This window comes from Ischnura elegans, chromosome 5 (assembly GCF_921293095.1).
Source record: "Ischnura elegans chromosome 5, ioIscEleg1.1, whole genome shotgun sequence".
In the NCBI taxonomy this organism is placed as follows: Eukaryota; Metazoa; Arthropoda; class Insecta; order Odonata; family Coenagrionidae; genus Ischnura; species Ischnura elegans.
Window position 1 is genome coordinate 116,044,562 of NC_060250.1, and position 20,918 is coordinate 116,065,479.

Genomic DNA, 20,918 nt, shown 5'->3' on the forward strand with positions numbered 1-20,918 from the left:
TTGGTATCTCCTTTTTTGTTAACTCCTTTTATTTTTTCCTCTTTTTTGTTAACTTCTTCTATATTTGCTTCTTTTTGTTAAGTCCTTTTATATTTGCTTCTTTTTTGATGATTCCTTTTTTGTTAACTCCTTTTTTGTTTACTCCTTTTATATTTGCATCTTTTTGTTAACTCCTTTTATATTTGCTTCTTTTTTGATGATTCCTTTTTTGTTAACTCCTTTTTTGTTTACTCCTGTTATATTTGCATCTTTTTTGTTAACTCCTTTTTTGCTTACTCCTTTTTTGTTTACTCCTTTTTTGTTAACTCCTTTAATATTTGCTTCTTTTTTGTTAACTTCTTTTATATTTGCTTCTTTTTGTTAAGTCCTTTTTTTGTTTCCTATTTTTTTGTGTACATCTTTTTTGTTAACTCCTTCTTTGTTAACTCCTTTTATATTTGCTTCTTTTTTATTAACTCCTTTTTAATTAACTCTTTTATTGTTAACTCCTTTAATGTTGCTTCTTTTTTGTTACCTCTCTATTTGTTAACTCCTTTTTTGTTAATTCCTTTTATATTTGCTTGTTTTTTGTCAACTTCTTTTTTGTTAACTCCTTTTATATTTGCTTCTTTTTTGTTTACTCCTTTTATATTTGCTTCTTTTTTGTCAACTCCTTTTTTGATAACTCCTTTTATATTTGCTTCTTTTCTGTTAACTCTTTTTTTGCTAACTCCTTTTTTGTTTACTCCTTTTTTTACTCCTTTTTTGTTAACTCCTATTTTGTTAACTCTTTTTTTGTTAACTCCTTTTATGTTTTCTTCTATTGTGTTAACTCCTTATTTGTTAACTCCTTTTTTGTTAACTCCTTCTATTAAACCTTCTTTTTTGTTAACTTCTTTTATATTTGCTTCTTTTTTTTACTCCTTTTTTGTTTCATCCTTTTTTGTTTACTCTTTTTTTGTTAACTCCTTTATATTTGCTTCTTTTTTGTTAACTCCTTTTTTGTATACTTCTTTAGATAACTCCTTTTTTGTTAACTTCTTATATATTTGCTTCTTTTTGTTACTCCTTTTTTGTTTACCCCTTTCTTGTTAACTCATTTTTTGTTAACTCCTTTTATATTTGCTTTTTTTTTGTTAAATCCTTTTTTGCTTAATCCTTTTTTGTTAACTCCTTTTTTGTTAGCTCCTTTTATATTTTATTCTTTTTTGGTACTCCTTTTTTGTTAACTCCTTTTTTGTTTCCTCCTTTTATATATTCATCTTTTTTGTTAACTCCATTTTTGTTTACTCCTTTTTTGTTAGCTCCTTTTACATTTGCTACTTTTTTGTTAACTCTTTTTTGTTTACTCCTCATTTGGGAACTCATATTTTGTTAACTCCTTTTATATTTTCTTCTTTTTTGTTTTAACTCCTTTTATATTTGCCTCTTTTTGCTAACTCCTTTTTTGATAACTCCTCATTTGGTAACTCCTTTTTTGTTAACTCATTTAATATTTTCTTCTTTTTTGTTAACTACTATTATATTTGCTTCTTTTTGTTAACTCCTTTTTTGTTAACTCCTTTTATATTTGCTTCTTTTTTGTTAACTCCTTATTTGTTAAATCCTTTTTTGTTAACTCCTTTTTTGTTAACTCCTTTAAAATTTGCTTCTTTTTTGTTTACTCCTTTTTTGTTAACTCTTTTTCTGTTAACTCCTTTTATATTTGCTTCTTTTTTGTTAAATCCTTATTTGTTTACTCCTTTTTTGTTAACTCCTTTCATATTTGCTTCTTTTTTGTTAACTCCATTTTTGTTAACTCCTTTTATATTTTCTTCTTTTTTGTTAACTTCTTTTATATTTGCTTCTTTTTGTTAACTCCTTTTTTGTTAACTCCTTTTATGTTCTCTTCTTTTTTGTTAACTCCTTATTTGTTAACTCCTTTTTTGTTAACTCCTTTTATATTTGCTTCTTTTTTGTTTACTCCTTTTTTGTTAACTCTTTTTTTGTTAACTCCTTTTATATTTGCTTCTTTTTTGTTAACTTCTTATTTGTTTACTCCTTTTTTGTTAACTTCTTTTATATTGGCTTCGTTTTTGTTAACTTATTTTTTGTTTACTTTTTTTGTTAACTCCTTTTTTGTTAACTCGTTTTATATTTGCTTCCTTTTTATTTACTCCTTTTTATTAATCCTTTTTTGTTTATTCCTTTTTTGTTAACTCCTTTTATATTTGCTTCTTTTTTTTTACTCGTTTTTTGTTTGATCCTTTTTTTTAACTCCTTTTTGTTTAACTCCTTTTATATTTGCTCCTTTTTTGTTATCCTCTTTTATATTCGCTTCTTTTTCGTTAACTCCTTTTTTTTACTCATTTTTTGTTAACTCCTTTTATATTTCCATCTTTTTTGTTAACTCGTTTTTTTTCTCCTTTTTTGTTTCCCCCTTTTTTGTTAACTCCTTTTTTTTTGTTAACTCCTTTTATGTTTGCTTCTTTTATGTTAACTCCTTATTTGTTAACTCCTTTTTTGTTTACTCCTTTTACATTTGCTTCTTTTTTGTTTACTCCTTTTTGTTCACTCCTTTTTTGTTAACTCCTTTTTTGTAAACTCCTTTTATATTTCCAACTTTTTTGCTAACTCCTTATTTCTCAACTCCTTTTTTGTTTACTCCTTTTTTGTTAACTCCTTTTTTGTTAACTCCTTTTATATTTTCTTCTTTTTTGTTAACTCCTTTTTTGTTTACTCCTCATTTGGCAAATCCTTTTTTGTTAACTCCTTTTATATTTTCTTCCTTTTTGTTAACTCCTTTTATATTTGCTTCTTTTTATTAACTCCTTTTTTGTTAACTCCTTTTATGTTTGCTTCTTTTTTGTTAACTCCTTATTTGTTTACTCCTTTAATATTTGCTTCTTTTTTGTTAACTCCTTATTTGTTAACTCCTTTAATACTTGCTTCTTTTTTGTTTACTCTTTTTTGTTAACTCTTTTTCTGTTAACTCTTTTTATATTTGCTTCTTTTTTGTTAACTCCTTATTTGTTTGCTCCTTTTTTGTAAACTCCTTTTATATTTGCTTCTTTTTTGTTAACTCCTTTTTTGTTTACTTTTTTTGTACGCTCCTTTTTTGTTAACTCGTTATATATTTGCTTCTTTTTTGTTAACTCCTTTTTTGTTTACTCCTTTTTTGTTTATTCCTTTTTTCTTAACTCCTTTTGCATTTGCTTCTTTTTTGTAAACTCCTATTTTGTTTCTTCCTTTTTTGTAACTCCTTTTTTGTAACTCCTTTTTTGTTAACACCTTTTATATTTGCTTCTTTTTTGTAAACTTCATATTGGTTCCTCCTTTTTTGTAACTCCTTTTTTGTTATCACCTTTTATATTTGCTTCTTTTTTGTAAACTTCATATTGGTTCCTCCTTTTTTGTTAACTCCTTTTTTGTTAACTCCTTTTTTTTAACTCCTTTTATTTTTGATTCTTTTTTGTTAACTTCTTTTATATTCGCTCCTTTTTTGTTAAGTCCTTTTTTTGTTTACTCTTTTTTTGTGTACATCTTTTTTGTTAACTCCTTCTTCGTTAACTCCTTTTATATTTGCTTCTTTTTTATTAACTCCTTTTTAGTTAACTCTTTTATTGTTAACTCCTTTTATGTTTGCTTCTTTTTTGTTACCTCTCTATTTGTTAACTCCTTTTTTGTTAATTCCTTTTATATTTGCTTGTTTTTTGTCAACTTCTTTTTTGTTAACTCCTTTTATATTTGCTTCTTTTTTGTTTACTCCTTTTATATTTGCTTCTTTTTTGTCAACTCCTTTTTTGGTAACTCCTTTTATATTTGCTTCTTTTTTGTTAACTCTTTTTTTGCTAACTCCTTTTTTGTTTACTCCTTGTTTTACTCCTTTTTTTGTTAACTCCTATTTTGTTAAGTCTTTTTTTGTTAACTCCTTTTATGTTTTCTTCTATTGTGTTAACTCCTTATTTGTTAACTCCTTTTTTGTTAACTCCTTCTATTAAACCTTCTTTTTTGTTAACTCCTTTTATATTTGCTTCTTTTTTTTACTCCTTTTTTGTTTCATCCTTTTTTGTTTGCTCTTTTTTTGTTAACTCCTTTATATTTGCTTCTTTTTTGTTAACTCCTTTTTTGTATACTTCTTTAGATAACTCCTTTTTTGTTAGCTCCTTTTACATTTGCTACTTTTTTGTTAACTCTTTTTTGTTTACTCCTCATTTGGGAACTCATATTTTGTTAACTCCTTTTATATTTTCTTCTTTTTTGTTTTAACTCCTTTTATATTTGCCTCTTTTTGCTAACTCCTTTTTTGATAACTCCTCATTTGGTAACTCCTTTTTTGTTAACTTATTTAATATTTTCTTCTTTTTTGTTAACTACTATTATATTTGCTTCTTTTTGTTAACTCCTTTTTTGTTAACTCCTTTTATATTTGCTTCTTTTTTGCTAACTCCTTATTTGTTAAATCCTTATTTGTTAACTCCTTTTTTGTTAACTCCTTTAAAATTTGCTTCTTTTTTGTTTACTCCTTTTTTGTTAACTCTTTTTCTGTTAACTTCTTTTATATTTGCTTCTTTTTTGTTAAATCCTTATTTGTTTACTCCTTTTTTGTTAACTTCTTTCATATTTGCTTCTTTTTTGTTAACTCCATTTTTGTTAACTCCTTTTATATTTTCTTCTTTTTTGTTAACTTCTTTTATATTTGCTTCTTTTTGTTAAGTCCTTTTTTGTTAACTCCTTTTATGTTCTCTTCTTTTTTGTTAACTCCTTATTTGTTAACTCCTTTTTTGTTAACTCCTTTTATATTTGCTTCTTTTTTGTTTACTCCTTTTTTGTTAACTCTTTTTTTGTTAACTCCTTTTATATTTGCTTCTTTTTTGTTAACTTCTTATTTGTTTACTCCTTTTTTGTTAACTTCTTTTATATTGGCTTCGTTTTTGTTAACTCCTTTTTTGTTTACTTTTTTTGTTAACTCCTTTTTTGTTAACTCGTTTTATATTTGCTTCCTTTTTATTTACCCCTTTTTTTTAATCCTTTTTTGTTTATTCCTTTATTGTTAACTCCTTTTATATTTGCTTCTTTTTTGTTTACTCGTTTTTTGTTTACTCCTTTTTTGTTAACTCCTTTTTGTTTAACTCTTTTTATATTTGCTCCTTTTTTGTTATCCTCTTTTATATTCGCTTCTTTTTCGTTAACTCCTTTTTTTTACTCATTTTTTGTTAACTCCTTTTTTGTTAACTCCTTTTATATTTCCATCTTTTTTGTTAACTCGTTTTTTTTCTCCTTTTTTGTTTCCCCCTTTTTTGTTAACTCTTTTTTTGTTTACTCCTTTTTTGTTTACTCCTTTTATATATATCCATCTTTTTTGTTAACTCCATTTTTGTTTACTCTTTTTTAGTTTACTCCTTTTTTGTTATCACCTTTTATATTTGCTTTTTTTTGTTAACTCCTTTTTTGTTTTCTCCTCATTTGGCAACTCCTGTTTTGTTAACTCCTTATATATTTTCTTCTTTATTGTTAACTCCTTTTATATTTGCTTCTTTTTGTTAACTCCTTTTTTGTTAACTCCTCATTTGGTATCTCCTTTTTTGTTAACTCCTTTTATTTTTTCCTCTTTTTTGTTAACTCCTTCTATATTTGCTTCTTTTTGTTAAGTCCTTTTATATTTGCTTCTTTTTTGATGATTCCTTTTTTGTTAACTCCTTTTTTGTTTACTCCTTTTATATTTGCATCTTTTTGTTAACTCCTTTTATATTTGCTTCTTTTTTGATGATTCCTTTTTGGTTAACTCCTTTTTTGTTTACTCCTGTTATATTTGCATCTTTTTTGTTAACTCCTTTTTTGCTTACTCCTTTTTTGTTTACTCCTTTTTTGTTAACTCCTTTAATATTTGCTTCTTTTTTGTTAACTTCTTTTATATTTGCTTCTTTTTGTTAACTCCTTTTTTGTTAACTCCTTTTATGTTTGCCTCTTTTTTGTTAACTCCTTATTTGTTTACTCATTTTTTGTTAACTCCTTTTATATTTGCTTCTTTTTTGTAAGCTCCATATTGGTTCCTCCTTTTTTGTTACTCCTTTTTTGTAAACACCTTTTATATTTGCTTCTTATTTTTAACTTCTTTTTTATTTGCTCGTTTTTTGTTTTCTCCTTTTTTGTTTACTCCTTTTTTGTTAACTCCTTGTTTTTAACTCCTTTTATATTTGATTCTTTTTTGTTAACTTCTTTTATATTCGCTTCTTTTTTGTTAAGTCCTTTTTTGTTTCCTCCTTTTTTCTTTACTTCTTTTTTGTTAACTCGTTTTTTGTTTACTCCTTTTATATTTGCTTCTTTTTTGTTAACTCCTTTTTTGCTAACTCCTTTTTTGTTTACTCCTTTATTTTACTCCTTTATTTTACTCCTTTTTTGTTAACTCCTTTTTTGTTAACTCTTTTTTTGTTAACTCCTTTTATATTTACTTCTTTTTTGTTAACTTCTTTTATATTTGCTTCTTTTGTGTCTTCTCCTTTTTTGTTAACTCCTTTTATATTTGCTTCTTTTTTGTTAACTCCTTTTTTGCTAACTCCTTTTTTGTTTACTCCTTTATTTTACTCCTTTATTTTACTCCTTTTTTGTTAACTACTTTTTTGTTAACTCTTTTTTTGTTAACTCCTTTTATGTTTGCTTCTATTGTTTCTACTCCTTTTTTGTTAACTCCTTTTATATTTGCTTCTTTTTTGTTAAATCCTTTTTTGCTAACTCCTTTTTTGTTTACTCCTTTTTTTTACTCCTTTTTTGTTAACTCCTTTTTTGTTAACTCTTTTTTTGTTAACTCCTTTTATGTTTGCTTCTATTGTGTAAACTCCTTATTTGTTAACTCCTTTTTTGTTAACTCTTTCTATATAACCTTCTTTTTTGTTAACTCCTTTTTTGTTTACTCCTCATTTGGCAACTCATATTTTGTTAACTCCTTTTATATTTTCTTCTTTTTTGTTAACTCCTTTTATAAATTCCTCTTTTTGCTAACTCCTTTTTTTTAACTCCTCATTTGGTAACTCCTTTTTTGATAACTCCTTTTATATTTTCTTCTTTTTTGTTAACTACTTTTATATTTGCTTCTTTTTGTTAACTCCTTTTTTGTTAACTCCTTTAATATTTGCTTCTTTTTTGTTAACTCCTTATTTGTTAACTCCTTTAATACTTGCTTCTTTTTTGTTTACTCTTTTTTGTTAACTCTTTTTCTGTTAACTCTTTTTATATTTGCTTCTTTTTTGTTAACTCCTTATTTGTTTGCTCCATTTTTTTAAACTCCTTTTATATTTGCTTCTTTTTTGTTAACTCCTTTTTTGTTTACTTTTTTTGTACGCTCCTTTTTTGTTAACTCGTTATATATTTGCTTCTTTTTTGTTAACTCCTTTTTTGTTTACTCCTTTTTTGTTTATTCCTTTTTTCTTAACTCCTTTTGCATTTGCTTCTTTTTTGTAAACTCCTATTTTGTTTCTTCCTTTTTTGTTACTCCTTTTTTGTTACTCCTTTTTTGTTAACACCTTTTATATTTGCTTTTTTTTTGTAAACTTCATATTGGTTCCTCCTTTTTTGTAACTCCTTTTTTGTTAACACCTTTTTTATTTGCTCCTTTTTTTTAACTTCTTTTTTATTTGCTCGTTTTTTGTTTACTCCTTTTTTGTTAACTCCTTTTTTGTTAACTCCTTTTTTTTAACTCCTTTTATTTTTGATTCTTTTTTTTTAACTTCTTTTATATTCGCTTCTTTTTTGTTAAGTCCTTTTTTGTTTACTCTTTTTTTGTGTACATCTTTTTTGTTAACTCCTTTTTTGTTAACTCCTTTTATATTTGCTTCTTTTTTATTAACTCCTTTTTAGTTAACTCTTTTATTGTTAACTACTTTTATGTTTGCTTCTTTTTTGTTACCTCTCTATTTGATAACTCCTTTTTTGTTAATTTCTTTTATATTTGCTTGTTTTTTGTCAACTCCTTTTTTGTTAACTCCTTTTATATTTGCTTCTTTTTTGTTTACTCCTTTTATATTTGCTTCTTTTTTGTCAACTCCTTTTTTGGTAACTCCTTTTATATTTGCTTCTTTTTTGTTAACTCTTTTTTTGCTAACTCCTTTTTTGTTTACTCCTTTTTTTACTCCTTTTTTGTTAACTCCTATTTTGTTAACTCTTTTTTTGTTAACTCCTTTTATGTTTTCTTCTATTGTGTTAACTCCTTATTTGTTAACTCCTTTTTTGTTAACTCCTTCTATTAAACCTTCTTTTTTGTTAATTCCTTTTATATTTGCTTCTTTTTTTACTCCTTTTTTGTTTCATCCTTTTTTGTTTACTCTTTTTTTGTTAACTCCTTTATATTTGCTTCTTTTTTGTTAACTCCTTTTTTGTATACTTCTTTAGATAACTCCTTTTTTGTTAACTTCTTATATATTTGCTTCTTTTTGTTACTCCTTTTTTGTTTACCCCTTTTTTGTTAACTCATTTTTTGTTAACTCCTTTTATATTTGCTTTTTTTTTGTTAAATCCTTTTTTGCTTAATCCTTTTTTGTTAACTCCTTTTTTGTTAGCTCCTTTTATATTTGCTTCTTTTTTGGTACATCTTTTTTGTTAACTACTTTTTTGTTTCCACCTTTTATATATTCATCTTTTTTGTTAACTCCATTTTTGTTTACTCCTTTTTTTTTAGCTCCTTTTACATTTGCTACTTTTTTGTTAACTCTTTTTTTGTTTACTCCTCATTTGGGAACTCATATTTTGTTAACTCCTTTTTTATTTTCTTCTTTTTTGTTTTAACTCCTTTTATATTTGCCTCTTTTTGCTAACTCCTTTTTTGATAACTCCTCATTTGGTAATTCCTTTCTTGTTAACTCATTTAATATTTTCTTCTTTTTTGATAACTACTATTATATTTGCTTCTTTTTGTTAACTCCTTTTTTGATAACTCCTTTTATATTTTCTTCTTTTTTGTTAACTACTTTTATATTTGCTTCTTTTTGTTAACTCCTTTTTTGTTAACTCCTTTAATATTTGCTTCTTTTTTGTTAACTCCTTATTTGTTAACTCCTTTAATACTTGCTTCTTTTTTGTTTACTCTTTTTTGTTAACTCTTTTTCTGTTAACTCTTTTTATATTTGCTTCTTTTTTGTTAACTCCTTATTTGTTTGCTCCATTTTTTTAAACTCCTTTTATATTTGCTTCTTTTTTGTTAACTCCTTTTTTGTTTACTTTTTTTGTACGCTCCTTTTTTGTTAACTCGTTATATATTTGCTTCTTTTTTGTTAACTCCTTTTTTGTTAACTCCTTTTTTGTTTATTCCTTTTTTCTTAACTCCTTTTGCATTTGCTTCTTTTTTGTAAACTCCTATTTTGTTTCTTCCTTTTTTGTTACTCCTTTTTTGTTACTCCTTTTTTGTTAACACCTTTTATATTTGCTTTTTTTTTGTAAACTTCATATTGGTTCCTCCTTTTTTGTAACTCCTTTTTTGTTAACACCTTTTTTATTTGCTCCTTTTTTTTAACTTCTTTTTTATTTGCTCGTTTTTTGTTTACTCCTTTTTTGTTAACTCCTTTTTTGTTAACTCCTTTTTTTTAACTCCTTTTATTTTTGATTCTTTTTTTTTAACTTCTTTTATATTCGCTTCTTTTTTGTTAAGTCCTTTTTTGTTTACTCTTTTTTTGTGTACATCTTTTTTGTTAACTCCTTTTTTGTTAACTCCTTTTATATTTGCTTCTTTTTTATTAACTCCTTTTTAGTTAACTCTTTTATTGTTAACTACTTTTATGTTTGCTTCTTTTTTGTTACCTCTCTATTTGATAACTCCTTTTTTGTTAATTTCTTTTATATTTGCTTGTTTTTTGTCAACTCCTTTTTTGTTAACTCCTTTTATATTTGCTTCTTTTTTGTTTACTCCTTTTATATTTGCTTCTTTTTTGTCAACTCCTTTTTTGGTAACTCCTTTTATATTTGCTTCTTTTTTGTTAACTCTTTTTTTGCTAACTCCTTTTTTGTTTACTCCTTTTTTTACTCCTTTTTTGTTAACTCCTATTTTGTTAACTCTTTTTTTGTTAACTCCTTTTATGTTTTCTTCTATTGTGTTAACTCCTTATTTGTTAACTCCTTTTTTGTTAACTCCTTCTATTAAACCTTCTTTTTTGTTAATTCCTTTTATATTTGCTTCTTTTTTTACTCCTTTTTTGTTTCATCCTTTTTTGTTTACTCTTTTTTTGTTAACTCCTTTATATTTGCTTCTTTTTTGTTAACTCCTTTTTTGTATACTTCTTTAGATAACTCCTTTTTTGTTAACTTCTTATATATTTGCTTCTTTTTGTTACTCCTTTTTTGTTTACCCCTTTTTTGTTAACTCATTTTTTGTTAACTCCTTTTATATTTGCTTTTTTTTTGTTAAATCCTTTTTTGCTTAATCCTTTTTTGTTAACTCCTTTTTTGTTAGCTCCTTTTATATTTGCTTCTTTTTTGGTACATCTTTTTTGTTAACTACTTTTTTGTTTCCACCTTTTATATATTCATCTTTTTTGTTAACTCCATTTTTGTTTACTCCTTTTTTTTTAGCTCCTTTTACATTTGCTACTTTTTTGTTAACTCTTTTTTTGTTTACTCCTCATTTGGGAACTCATATTTTGTTAACTCCTTTTTTATTTTCTTCTTTTTTGTTTTAACTCCTTTTATATTTGCCTCTTTTTGCTAACTCCTTTTTTGATAACTCCTCATTTGGTAATTCCTTTCTTGTTAACTCATTTAATATTTTCTTCTTTTTTGATAACTACTATTATATTTGCTTCTTTTTGTTAACTCCTTTTTTCTTAACTCCTTTTTTGTTTACTCCTTTTTTGTTCACTCCTTACTTGTTAACTCCTTTTTTGTTTACTTCTTCTTTGTTAACTCCTTTTTTGTTTGCCACTACTTTGTAACTCCTTTTATATTTGCTTCTTTTTTGTTAACTCCTTATTTGTTTACTCCTTTTTTGTTAACTCCTTTTATATTTGCTTCTTTTTTGTTAACTCCTTTTTTGTTAACTCCTTTTATATTTTCTTCTTTTTTGTTAACTTCTTTTATATTTGCTTCTTTTTTGTTAACTCCTTTTTTGTTAACTCCTTTTATGTTCTCTTCTTTTTTGTTAACTCCTTATTTGTTAACTCCTTTTTTGTTAACTCCTTTTATATTTGCTTCTTTTTTGTTTACTCCTTTTTTGTTAACTCTTTTTTTGTTAACTCCTTTTATATTTGCTTCTTTTTTGTTAACTTCTTATTTGTTTACTCCTTTTTTGTTAACTTCTTTTATATTGGCTTCGTTTTTGTTAACTCCTTTTTTGTTTACTTTTTTTGTTAACTCCTTTTTTGTTAACTCGTTTTATATTTGCTTCCTTTTTATTTACTCCTTTTTATTAATCCTTTTTTGTTTATTCCTTTTTTGTTAACTCCTTTTATATTTGCTTCTTTTTTTTTACTCGTTTTTTGTTTGATCCTTTTTTTTAACTCCTTTTTGTTTAACTCCTTTTATATTTGCTCCTTTTTTGTTATCCTCTTTTATATTCGCTTCTTTTTCGTTAACTCCTTTTTTTTTACTCATTTTTTGTTAACTCCTTTTATATTTCCATCTTTTTTGTTAACTCGTTTTTTTTCTCCTTTTTTGTTTACCCCTTTTTTGTTAACTCCTTTTTTTTGTTAACTCCTTTTATGTTTGCTTCTTTTATGTTAACTCCTTATTTGTTAACTCCTTTTTTGTTTACTCCTTTTACATTTGCTTCTTTTTTGTTTACTCCTTTTTGTTCACTCCTTTTTTGTTAACTCCTTTTTTGTTAACTCCTTTTATATTTCCAACTTTTTTGCTAACTCCTTATTTCTCAACTCCTTTTTTGTTTACTCCTTTTTTGTTAACTCCTTTTTTGTTAACTCCTTTTATATTTTCTTCTTTTTTGTTAACTCCTTTTTTGTTTACTCCTCATTTGGCAAATCCTTTTTTGTTAACTCCTTTTATATTTTCTTCCTTTTTGTTAACTCCTTTTATATTTGCTTCTTTTTATTAACTCCTTTTTTGTTAACTCCTTTTATGTTTGCTTCTTTTTTGTTAACTCCTTATTTGTTTACTCCTTTAATATTTGCTTCTTTTTTGTTAACTCCTTATTTGTTAACTCCTTTAATACTTGCTTCTTTTTTGTTTACTCTTTTTTGTTAACTCTTTTTCTGTTAACTCTTTTTATATTTGCTTCTTTTTTGTTAACTCCTTATTTGTTTGCTCCTTTTTTGTAAACTCCTTTGATATTTGCTTCTTTTTTGTTAACTCCTTTTTTGTTTACTTTTTTTGTACGCTCCTTTTTTGTTAACTCGTTATATATTTGCTTCTTTTTTGTTAACTCCTTTTTTGTTTACTCCTTTTTTGTTTATTCCTTTTTTCTTAACTCCTTTTGCATTTGCTTCTTTTTTGTAAACTCCTATTTTGTTTCTTCCTTTTTTGTTACTCCTTTTTTGTTACTCCTTTTTTGTTAACACCTTTTATATTTGCTTCTTTTTTGTAAACTTCATATTGGTTCCTCCTTTTTTGTAACTCCTTTTTTGTTAACACCTTTTTTATTTGCTTCTTTTTTTAACTTCTTTTTTATTTGCTCGTTTTTTGTTTACTCCTTTTTTGTTAACTCCTTTTTTGTTAACTCCTTTTTTTTAACTCCTTTTATTTTTGATTCTTTTTTGTTAACTTCTTTTATATTCGCTCCTTTTTTGTTAAGTCCTTTTTTTGTTTACTCTTTTTTTGTGTACATCTTTTTTGTTAACTCCTTCTTTGTTAACTCCTTTTATATTTGCTTCTTTTTTATTAACTCCTTTTTAGTTAACTCTTTTATTGTTAACTCCTTTTATATTTGCTTCTTTTTTGTTACCTCTCTATTTGTTAACTCCTTTTTTGTTAATTCCTTTTATATTTGCTTGTTTTTTGTCAACTTCTTTTTTGTTAACTCCTTTTATATTTGCTTCTTTTTTGTTTACTCCTTTTATATTTGCTTCTTTTTTGTCAACTCCTTTTTTGGTAACTCCTTTTATATTTGCTTCTTTTTTGTTAACTCTTTTTTTGCTAATTCCTTTTTTGTTTACTCCTTTTTTTACTCCTTTTTTGTTAACTCCTATTTTGTTAACTCTTTTTTTGTTAACTCCTTTTATGTTTTCTTCTATTGTGTTAACTCCTTATTTGTTAACTCCTTTTTTGTTAACTCCTTCTATTAAACCTTCTTTTTTGTTAACTCCTTTTATATTTGCTTCTTTTTTTACTCCTTTTTTGTTTCATCCTTTTTTGTTTACTCTTTTTTTGTTAACTCCTTTATATTTGCTTCTTTTTTGTTAACTCCTTTTTTGTATACTTCTTTAGATAACTCCTTTTTTGTTAACTTCTTATATATTTGCTTCTTTTTGTTACTCCTTTTTTGTTACTCCTTTTTTGTTAACACCTTTTATATTTGCTTTTTTTTTGTAAACTTCATATTGGTTCCTCCTTTTTTGTAACTCCTTTTTTGTTAACACCTTTTTTATTTGCTCCTTTTTTTTAACTTCTTTTTTATTTGCTCGTTTTTTGTTTACTCCTTTTTTGTTAACTCCTTTTTTTTAACTCCTTTTATTTTTGATTCTTTTTTGTTAACTTCTTTTATATTCGCTTCTTTTTTGTTAAGTCCTTTTTTGTTTACTCTTTTTTTGTGTACATCTTTTTTGTTAACTCCTTTTTTGTTAACTACTTTTATATTTGCTTCTTTTTTATTAACTCCTTTTTAGTTAACTCTTTTATTGTTAACTACTTTTATGTTTGCTTCTTTTTTGTTACCTCTCTATTTGATAACTCCTTTTTTGTTAATTCCTTTTATATTTGCTTGTTTTTTGTCAACTCCTTTTTTGTTAACTCCTTTTATATTTGCTTCTTTTTTGTTTACTCCTTTTATATTTGCTTCTTTTTTGTCAACTCCTTTTTTGGTAACTCCTTTTATATTTGCTTCTTTTTTGTTAACTCTTTTTTTGCTAACTCCTTTTTTGTTTACTCCTTTTTTTACTCCTTTTTTGTTAACTCCTATTTTGTTAACTCTTTTTTTGTTAACTCCTTTTATGTTTTCTTCTATTGTGTTAACTCCTTATTTGTTAACTCCTTTTTTGTTAACTCCTTCTATTAAACCTTCTTTTTTGTTAATTCCTTTTATATTTGCTTCTTTTTTTTACTCCTTTTTTGTTTCATCCTTTTTTGTTTACTCTTTTTTTGTTAACTCCTTTATATTTGCTTCTTTTTTGTTAACTCCTTTTTTGTATACTTCTTTAGATAACTCCTTTTTTGTTAACTTCTTATATATTTGCTTCTTTTTGTTACTCCTTTTTTGTTTACCCCTTTTTTGTTAACTCATTTTTTGTTAACTCCTTTTATATTTGCTTTTTTTTTGTTAAATCCTTTTTTGCTTAATCCTTTTTTGTTAACTCCTTTTTTGTTAGCTCCTTTTATATTTGCTTCTTTTTTGGTACTCCTTTTTTGTTAACTCCTTTTTTGTTTCCACCTTTTATATATTCATCTTTTTTGTTAACTCCATTTTTGTTTACTCCTTTTTTTTTTAGCTCCTTTTACATTTGCTACTTTTTTGTTAACTCTTTTTTTGTTTACTCCTCATTTGGGAACTCATATTTTGTTAACTCCTTTTATATTTTCTTCTTTTTTGTTTTAACTCCTTTTATATTTGCCTCTTTTTGCTAACTCCTTTTTTGATAACTCCTCATTTGGTAATTCCTTTCTTGTTAACTCATTTAATATTTTCTTCTTTTTTGATAACTACTATTATATTTGCTTCTTTTTGTTAACTCCTTTTTTGTTAACTCCTTTTATATTTGCTTCTTTTTTGTTAACTCCTTATTTGTTAAATCCTTTTTTGTTTACTCCTTTTTTGTTAACTCTTTTTCTGTTAACTCCTTTTATATTTGCTTCTTTTTTGTTAACTCCTTATTTGTTTACTCCTTTTTTGTTAACTCCTTTTATATTTGCTTCTTTTTTGTTAACTCCTTTTTTGTTAACTCCTTTTATATTTTCTTCTTTTTTGTTAACTTCTTTTATATTTGCTTCTTTTTGTTAACTCCTTTTTTGTTAACTCCTTTTATGTTCTCTTCTTTTTTGTTTACTCCTTATTTGTTAACTCCTTTTTTGTTAACTCCTTTTATATTTGCTTCTTTTTTGTTTACTCCTTTTTTGTTAACTCTTTTTTTGTTAACTCCTTTTATATTTGCTTCTTTTTTGTTAACTTCTTATTTGTTTACACCTTTTTTTGTTAACTTCTTTTATATTGGCTTCGTTTTTGTTAACTCCTTTTTTGTTTACTTTTTTTGTTAACTCCTTTTTTGTTAACTCGTTTTATATTTGCTTCCTTTTTATTTACTCCTTTTTATTAATCCTTTTTTGTTTATTCCTTTTTTGTTAACTCCTTTTATATTTGCTTCTTTTTTTTTACTCGTTTTTTGTTTGATCCTTTTTTTTAACTCCTTTTTGTTTAACTCCTTTTATATTTGCTCCTTTTTTGTTATCCTCTTTTATATTCGTTTCTTTTTCGTTAACTCCTTTTTTTTACTCATTTTTTGTTAACTCCTTTTATATTTCCATCTTTTTTGTTAACTCGTTTTTTTTCTCCTTTTTTGTTTCCCCCTTTTTTGTTAACTCCTTTTTTTTGTTAACTCCTTTTATGTTTGCTTCTTTTATGTTAGCTCCTTATTTGTTAACTCCTTTTTTGTTTACTCCTTTTACATTTGCTTCTTTTTTGTTTACTCCTTTTTGTTCACTCCTTTTTTGTTAACTCCTTTTTTGTTAACTCCTTTTATATTTCCAACTTTCTTGCTAACTCCTTATTTCTCAACTCCTTTTTTGTTTACTCCTTTTTTTTAACTCCTTTTTTGTTAACTCCTTTTATATTTTCTTCTTTTTTGTTAACTCCTTTTTTGTTTACTCCTCATTTGGCAAATCCTTTTTTGTTAACTCCTTTTATATTTTCTTCCTTTTTGTTAACTCCTTTTATATTTGCTTCTTTTTATTAACTCCTTTTTTGTTAACTCCTTTTATGTTTGCTTCATTTTTGTTAACTCCTTATTTGTTTACTCCTTTAATATTTGCTTCTTTTTTGTTAACTCCTTATTTGTTAACTCCTTTAATACTTGCTTCTTTTTTGTTTACTCTTTTTTGTTAACTCTTTTTCTGTTAACTCTTTTTATATTTGCTTCTTTTTTGTTAACTCCTTATTTGTTTGCTCCTTTTTTGTAAACTCCTTTTATATTTGCTTCTTTTTTGTTAACTCCTTTTTTGTTTACTTTTTTTGTACGCTCCTTTTTTGTTAACTCGTTATATATTTGCTTCTTTTTTGTTAACTCCTTTTTTGTTTACTCCTTTTTTGTTTATTCCTTTTTTCTTAACTCCTTTTGCATTTGCTTCTTTTTTGTAAACTCCTATTTTGTTTCTTCCTTTTTTGTTACTCCTTTTTTGTTACTCCTTTTTTGTTAAGACCTTTTATATTTGCTTCTTTTTTGTAAACTTCATATTGGTTCCTCCTTTTTTGTAACTCCTTTTTTGTTAACACCTTTTTTATTTGCTTCTTTTTTTAACTTCTTTTTTATTTGCTCGTTTTTTGTTTACTCCTTTTTTGTTAACTCCTTTTTTGTTAACTCCTTTTTTTTAACTCCTTTTATTTTTGATTCTTTTTTGTTAACTTCTTTTATATTCGCTCCTTTTTTGTTAAGTCCTTTTTTTGTTTACTCTTTTTTTGTGTACATCTTTTTTGTTAACTCCTTCTTTGTTAACTCCTTTTATATTTGCTTCTTTTTTGTTAACTCCTTTTTTGTTAACTCTTTTTTTGTTAACTCCTTTTATGTTTGCTTCTTTTTTGTTACCTCTCTATTTGTTAACTCCTTTTTTGTTAATTCCTTTTATATTTGCTTGTTTTTTGTCAACTTCTTTTTTGTTAACTCCTTTTATATTTGCTTCTTTTTTGTTTACTCCTTTTATATTTGCTTCTTTTTTGTCAACTCCTTTTTTGGTAACTCCTTTTATATTTGCTTCTTTTTTGTTAACTCTTTTTTTGCTAACTCGTTTTTTGTTTACTCCTTTTTTTACTCCTTTTTTTGTTAACTCCTATTTTGTTAACTCTTTTTTTGTTAACTCCTTTTATGTTTTCTTCTATTGTGTTAACTCCTTATTTGTTAACTCCTTTTTTGTTAACTCCTTCTATTAAACCTTCTTTTTTGTTAACTCCTTTTATATTTGCTTCTTTTTTTTACTCCTTTTTTGTTTCATCCTTTTTTGTTTACTCTTTTTTTGTTAACTCCTTTATATTTGCTTCTTTTTTGTTAACTCCTTTTTTGTATACTTCTTTAGATAACTCCTTTTTTGTTAACTTCTTATATATTTGCTTCTTTTTGTTACTCCTTTTTTGTTTACCCCTTTCTTGTTAACTCATTTTTTGTTAACTCCTTTTATATTTGCTTTTTTTTTGTAAACTTCATATTGGTTCCTCCTTTTTTGTAACTCCTTTTTTGTTAACACCTTTTTTATTTGCTCCTTTTTTTTAACTTCTTTTTTATTTGCTCGTTTTTTGTTTACTCCTTTTTTGTTAACTCCTTTTTTGTTAACTCCTTTTTTTTAACTCCTTTTATTTTTGATTCTTTTTTTTTAACTTCTTTTATATTCGCTTCTTTTTTGTTAAGTCCTTTTTTGTTTACTCTTTTTTTGTGTACATCTTTTTTGTTAACTCCTTTTTTGTTAACTCCTTTTATATTTGCTTCTTTTTTATTAACTCCTTTTTAGTTAACTCTTTTATTGTTAACTACTTTTATGTTTGCTTCTTTTTTGTTACCTCTCTATTTGATAACTCCTTTTTTGTTAATTTCTTTTATATTTGCTTGTTTTTTGTCAACTCCTTTTTTGTTAACTCCTTTTATATTTGCTTCTTTTTTGTTTACTCCTTTTATATTTGCTTCTTTTTTGTCAACTCCTTTTTTGGTAACTCCTTTTATATTTGCTTCTTTTTTGTTAACTCTTTTTTTGCTAACTCCTTTTTTGTTTACTCCTTTTTTTACTCCTTTTTTGTTAACTCCTATTTTGTTAACTCTTTTTTTGTTAACTCCTTTTATGTTTTCTTCTATTGTGTTAACTCCTTATTTGTTAACTCCTTTTTTGTTAACTCCTTCTATTAAACCTTCTTTTTTGTTAATTCCTTTTATATTTGCTTCTTTTTTTACTCCTTTTTTGTTTCATCCTTTTTTGTTTACTCTTTTTTTGTTAACTCCTTTATATTTGCTTCTTTTTTGTTAACTCCTTTTTTGTATACTTCTTTAGATAACTCCTTTTTTGTTAACTTCTTATATATTTGCTTCTTTTTGTTACTCCTTTTTTGTTTACCCCTTTTTTGTTAACTCATTTTTTGTTAACTCCTTTTATATTTGCTTTTTTTTTGTTAAATCCTTTTTTGCTTAATCCTTTTTTGTTAACTCCTTTTTTGTTAGCTCCTTTTATATTTGCTTCTTTTTTGGTACATCTTTTTTGTTAACTACTTTTTTGTTTCCACCTTTTATATATTCATCTTTTTTGTTAACTCCATTTTTGTTTACTCCTTTTTTTTTAGCTCCTTTTACATTTGCTACTTTTTTGTTAACTCTTTTTTTGTTTACTCCTCATTTGGGAACTCATATTTTGTTAACTCCTTTTTTATTTTCTTCTTTTTTGTTTTAACTCCTTTTATATTTGCCTCTTTTTGCTAACTCCTTTTTTGATAACTCCTCATTTGGTAATTCCTTTCTTGTTAACTCATTTAATATTTTCTTCTTTTTTGATAACTACTATTATATTTGCTTCTTTTTGTTAACTCCTTTTTTGTTAACTCCTTTTATATTTGCTTCTTTTTTGTTAACTCCTTATTTGTTAAATCCTTTTTTGTTTACTCCTTTTTTGTTAACTCTTTTTCTGTTAACTCCTTTTATATTTGCTTCTTTTTTGTTAACTCCTTATTTGTTTACTCCTTTTTTGTTAACTCCTTTTATATTTGCTTCTTTTTTGTTAACTCCTTTTTTGTTAACTCCTTTTATATTTTCTTCTTTTTTGTTTACTCCTTTTTTGTTAACTCCTTTTTTGTTAACTCCTTTTATGTTCTCTTCTTTTTTGTTAACTCCTTATTTGTTAACTCCTTTTTTGTTAACTCCTTTTATATTTGCTTCTTTTTTGTTTACTCCTTTTTTGTTAACTCTTTTTTTGTTAACTCCTTTTATATTTGCTTCTTTTTTGTTAACTTCTTATTTGTTTACTCCTTTTTTGTTAACTTCTTTTATATTGGCTTCGTTTTTGTTAACTCCTTTTTTGTTTACTTTTTTTGTTAACTCCTTTTTTGTTAACTCGTTTTATATTTGCTTCCTTTTTATTTACTCCTTTTTATTAATCCTTTTTTGTTTATTCCTTTTTTGTTAACTCCTTTTATATTTGCTTCTTTTTTTTTACTCGTTTTTTGTTTGATCCTTTTTTTTAACTCCTTTTTGTTTAACTCCTTTTATATTTGCTCCTTTTTTGTTATCCTCTTTTATATTCGCTTCTTTTTCGTTAACTCCTTTTTTTTTACTCATTTTTTGTTAACTCCTTTTATATTTCCATCTTTTTTGTTAACTCGTTTTTTTTCTCCTTTTTTGTTTCCCCCTTTTTTGTTAACTCCTTTTTTTTGTTAACTCCTTTTATGTTTGCTTCTTTTTTGTTAACTCCTTATTTGTTAACTCCTTTTTTGTTTACTCCTTTTACATTTGCTTCTTTTTTGTTTACTCCTTTTTGTTCACTCCTTTTTTGTTAACTCCTTTTTTGTTAACTCCTTTTATATTTCCAACTTTTTTGCTAACTCCTTATTTCTCAACTCCTTTTTTGTTTACTCCTTTTTTGTTAACTCCTTTTTTGTTAACTCCTTTTATATTTTCTTCTTTTTTGTTAACTCCTTTTTTGTTTACTCCTCATTTGGCAAATCCTTTTTTGTTAACTCCTTTTATATTTTCTTCCTTTTTGTTAACTCCTTTTATATTTGCTTCTTTTTATTAACTCCTTTTTTGTTAACTCCTTTTATGTTTGCTTCTTTTTTGTTAACTCCTTATTTGTTTACTCCTTTAATATTTGCTTCTTTTTTGTTAACTCCTTATTTGTTAACTCCTTTAATACTTGCTTCTTTTTTGTTTACTCTTTTTTGTTAACTCTTTTTCTGTTAACTCTTTTTATATTTGCTTCTTTTTTGTTAACTCCTTATTTGTTTGCTCCTTTTTTGTACCTCCTTTGATATTTGCTTCTTTTTTGTTAACTCCTTTTTTGTTTACTTTTTTTGTACGCTCCTTTTTTGTTAACTCGTTATATATTTGCTTCTTTTTTGTTAACTCCTTTTTTGTTTACTCCTTTTTTGTTTATTCCTTTTTTCTTAACTCCTTTTGCATTTGCTTCTTTTTTGTAAACTCCTATTTTGTTTCTTCCTTTTTTGTTACTCCTTTTTTGTTACTCCTTTTTTGTTAACACCTTTTATATTTGCTTCTTTTTTGTAAACTTCATATTGGTTCCTCCTTTTTTGTAACTCCTTTTTTGTTAACACCTTTTTTATTTGCTTCTTTTTTAACTTCTTTTTTATTTGCTCGTTTTTTGTTTACTCCTTTTTTGTTAACTCCTTTTTTGTTAACTCCTTTTTTTTAACTTCTTTTATTTTTGATTCTTTTTTGTTAACTTCTTTTATATTCGCTCCTTTTTTGTTAAGTCCTTTTTTTGTTTACTCTTTTTTTGTGTACATCTTTTTTGTTAACTCCTTCTTTGTTAACTCCTTTTATATTTGCTTCTTTTTTATTAACTCCTTTTTAGTTAACTCTTTTATTGTTAACTCCTTTTATGTTTGCTTCTTTTTTGTTACCTCTCTATTTGTTAACTCCTTTTTTGTTAATTCCTTTTATATTTGCTTGTTTTTTGTCAACTTC